The following is a 4501-nucleotide window of genomic DNA, read 5'->3' as shown; positions in this document are numbered from 1 at the left end:
AATTACTTAAAGTACCAGTTTAACTACGCTAAGTTGAACCGGCCCTTGGGGGCTACATCAGCGAATTTCAAAGCATCAAGATTTATATTATTAAGTCCCAGTTTGAAAGAATATTTCAAACCGGCCCTTGGGGGCTAGGAGAGTCAGCAAGAATGGAAGCATACAAGCAGGATGGAGCATATGGAAGTTACCTCATATTTATCTTTCATCATATTAACCAGATCGGCTTCATAGTCACGACTGGTATACAGCCGGTTCAGATAGCCGGAATGGATATCTTGGGCGTTCAGAGCAGCGTAAGTCGTCAGATCAGCGTTCCACTTGCCTTTGCCAAAGGCATCAAATTCTTCCTTGGCAGAATGTTTGAATAAAGCGACAGGATTGCTTGGCTCGGTATGGCCAGTGCCAGCAATGACAACCTCATCATCCTTGGTACCGCCGGTTTGCACTGGAGCTATTGGCTTGTCAGTAGGTTTTGCTGGACCGGTGGAGCTTTCAATCCGGATGGAACCTGTGGGCTGATGGATAGGACCTGAGGTATCAGTAGGTCTCTCTTCAGCAATAAGATCATCATCTTGCTGCGGTGGATCGTTGGGAATATCCTCAGGAATAGCCGCTTCAGCATTGGGTGTCTTGCCTGCTTCAAGAACGACATCTTCTTCGGCCGTTTTGTTCAGGCGGGCCTTCTTGCTTGGCCTAGGTTTGGCCCTGAGAAGAATAATAAATCAAATACAGCATATGTTCTAAGGCGATATACTACAAACATCACAATAAGTATAGCTTACCCAAGCACTGTTTTAAGCGGTGGGAGCTGAGTAGCCGATGACTCGCCAGAAGATGAGTGGGAAGTAACCTGGTAATCGGAGTCATACGTATTAAGAGGTTCACGAAAGCAGCCCGCTTTAGGACAAGCACTGACAAGCAAATTAGAGACCTCTGAATGGCGTTTCCGAACCAGACTATTTGGTAAACCGGCGGAGGTAACTACCTGGCCGCTGTGCCGGGTTGTGCGACGAGCTTCGTGTTGTTGGGTCTTCATAAGAAATTTAGGATCCAAATAAGCAAGAGGATGAGAAAATTTAACTTTCCGGTTTGCCTGGTGGATTTTTTGTGAAGGCAAAGTTTCTGAATCGGAAGAGAGAATAATTACCTCTGCAACATCCGCGTGGCTGGCTTCGGCATCATCCTGACAAATATCATCATTAATAAGACGCATGAAAAATAAACCAAGTGAGTCAAGCTCTACCTCAAAGTCCGGATTATCCACATCATCATCAGGGGTCGGATTAGAAGATGCAGTGGTTCTTTTCCTGTGGGCAGTCTTCTTCACAGCTTTAGTCTTTTGCCGGGTTGCTCTTTCCGGTTTGTCTGGTTTTTCTGGTTTCTCCCGTGGCAGTTTTTTGCTCCAAAACGGATCATTGCCCTGATTATGCAGACACTGATATTAAACAATGACCAGACATACCAATAACAGATTCAGCAAAGAGAAAAATCAAAGTCTTACAGCTGGCGATTTGTTGGTGGCACAGAAGGGAAGCAGGCCGGTTCTAGCGCAGACGTGTTCCGGTTCATTCAACATCTTATTGACAGCCTCTGTGATTTCTTCATCGGAGAGCTGGATTTTTGAATGTCGCAGTGGGTCATCAACACTGTCAGTATACTCGCACATCAAACCGGAGCGCTGACTAAGGGGCAGTATGCTCCATGATATCCAACAGCGAGCGAGATCAACCCCTGTTAAACCGTTGGCCATAAAGGCTCTGAGCTTTGACAGTTGGGGAGCATATTTGCTTCTCTCCTGGGCAGTCAATCTTTGAGGAAAAGGGTGTGTATTGCTGAGCCGCTTCGGACGAAAGCCAGGCAAGGGATTCTCACCAGCAGGGGAGGTGTCTTTGCAGTAGAACCATGTCTGATTCCACTCCTTGGGGTGACTGTGCAGCTTGGCGTGAGGGTATGTGACCTCTTTCCTTTTCTGAATCGCCACGCCACCCAACTCTGTATTAGAGCCATCAGTAAACTCAATACGGCGGTTTAGATGGAAAATGTCTCTGAACAATTCCACTGTGGGCTCCTCTTGAATGAACACCTCACAGAGTACTTGGAAGTGACACATATTTGTAACAGAGTTGGGGCCAGTGTCTTGCGGATGGAGTTGGAAATCGGCTAAAACATCCCAGTAAAATTTAGAACAGGGCGGCTTAAAGCCCCGGGCTAAGTGATCTACGAAAACAACAACCTCTCCTTCTCGAGGTGTGGGAGGGCATTCTTTGCCAGGAGCCCTCCAATGGATGGTATCTTTGCTGCCTTAAGCGCCAATCAGGACTAAATCGTCCAGTTGATCCTCTGTGACGCGAGAAGGAACCCAATTGCACTCATATACTTGCTTGTCCATGATGGAATCTGCAAGGTAGAAGATCCCGGTTCAAAAATGCATTTGATCAAGGTACGTTGGTATGTGCACTGTTAAACCGGAGACAAAACTATCTGAACCGGAGTTTCATGAAGCAACCAACATCTGGCGGTTCAACAAGGGGACTAATGGCATATACCGGTTTGGAAAATTTTCTATAAGGTTAAACCGCCTGATCTAAGCATTGAAAAGCTGAGATTGCGGATGGACAAGTACGCAGAAACAGGTTTCACAAGATTTCTTTACAGCATTGGATCTGAAGCAAGTTCAGAAAAAAAATGCTTAGAGGTTCAAAGGAGCAGTACCGAACCAATGAGCAAAACGTTCATATAGATCTATGGTTTGAGATGCATAAGTGAAGGCGAAGGTCAAACAAACTATCGTTGCACAGAGTAAAGATTTGCGGATTCATCTAAAGATCTATCGTATGAGCAAGATGCAGACGATGAACACTGAAGAACTGCAAAACCCTAGGCCAGATCTGCGGGGGAAAGGATAGAAGGTTGACCGGAGCTGAGGAAGATGCGGAAGGTTGCCGCGATGTTCTGGCGCGCTCAGGTTGATGCAGCGGCCAAGGATGAGGCAGAGGTCGACGGCGGCGGCGGAGCTCCGAGGCTGGCGACGCGAGGAAGACGAAGAAGGCACAGAAGGAGAAAAGAAATGACCCTTCGGTCCTATTTATAAGGCGAAAGAACATGAGTCAGGCGCGACAATCGAGGGGCCACAAAACGGAGCCGTCGCCTCGATTTTTGCGATCTATTAAACAAAGAAGCATAATGGATAGCTTCGTTATGACAGGTGACGTCACTCCGGTTTACAGCAGTCAGAGAAGATGACATCATGGTGGTCTACCAATTTATAAAAAGATGTTGAAGATGAAGCTTTTATTAAAGGATTGACATGAACCCGTTCAAATCAATCTGGGGCCTAATGTTGGGGATATTACTACTGGGCGTAAACCGGCCTATCTGGGCCGGGTTAACTTCGTCAGTAGTTAAGTATGTTAAAGCCCAAGAAGACAGAGGAGGGTTCAAGGCCCATGGTCGGTTCAAGGCCTGTAGCCGTAAATCGGCGTTAGTAGTTAACCTGTATTGTAAGTTAGGAATAAGTAGAGACCAAACCGGACACATCTATGAGCCGGTATTGGGACTCCGTAAGCCGACGGGAGTCACCCGTGTATATAAGGGGACGACCCGGCGGCGGTTCAAGGACAACAGACAACAACTCGAGACATAGGCGAAGCTTATTTGCTCCCTAGTCATCGAAACCCCATCAATTCCATAACAACTAGACGTAGGCTTTTACCTTCATCGAAGGGGCCGAACTAGTATAAACTCTCTTGCATCCTTGTGTCCGCCTTAACCCCTTCAAGCTAACCCGTCGCGATGGCTCCACGACTAAGTCCTTTCTCTAGGACATCTGCCGTGACAAAATCACGACACCAGCCGCCCGTGCTTGTGCCTGGAGAGCTCCCTTGGCCCGCCATGGCCAAAAGGACCAAGCTCCGTTGCCATGTTTGCACTTTTGGACTGAACCCCTAACCTCACATGAACATCCAGCCACCCAGTCTGCCATGTTTGCCAAGCACAGCACAGCACAAGCACGAAGGCCAAGCATGCACGCATAGCACACTCAAGGTCTGAGCATACTCGACGAACGGTTCACCGGCCTCGGTGCGGCAGGCTGAACGACCCGCGTCGACGTCGCCAGCGCCAGTGATCTCGACTTCTTTTTTGCGTCAGTCCCGCGCCCGCCGGCCTCGTTTCCCCCATCGCCTCCCTCCCGCCGGCGCGCGTGGCGAACGCGGCGAGGCAGCTCGAGGCGCCCATCGGAGCTGGGCAGGAGCGATGCCATATTCACCATGAGGACGCACCTTGGGAACCTCTCCTGAGCCCCGGCGACCGCACACTTGGCTATGATCTCCGCGGCGCTAGCGCCAACAACCTCAACCTGGATGAATGGTCAGAGCCACTACTTGCCCGACGCGATATGCTTGCTCATCAAGAACATTGCATCGCGGGGCACAAGTCAACAACCTATAGTCAAAACCAATTGCAATCCTTCCCAAAAACACCCGAGGGGCTTATTGAT

Source organism: Triticum aestivum, chromosome 5A, assembly GCF_018294505.1.
Source record: "Triticum aestivum cultivar Chinese Spring chromosome 5A, IWGSC CS RefSeq v2.1, whole genome shotgun sequence".
Classification (NCBI taxonomy): domain Eukaryota; kingdom Viridiplantae; phylum Streptophyta; class Magnoliopsida; order Poales; family Poaceae; genus Triticum; species Triticum aestivum.
This window is presented reverse-complemented; position numbering follows the sequence as displayed.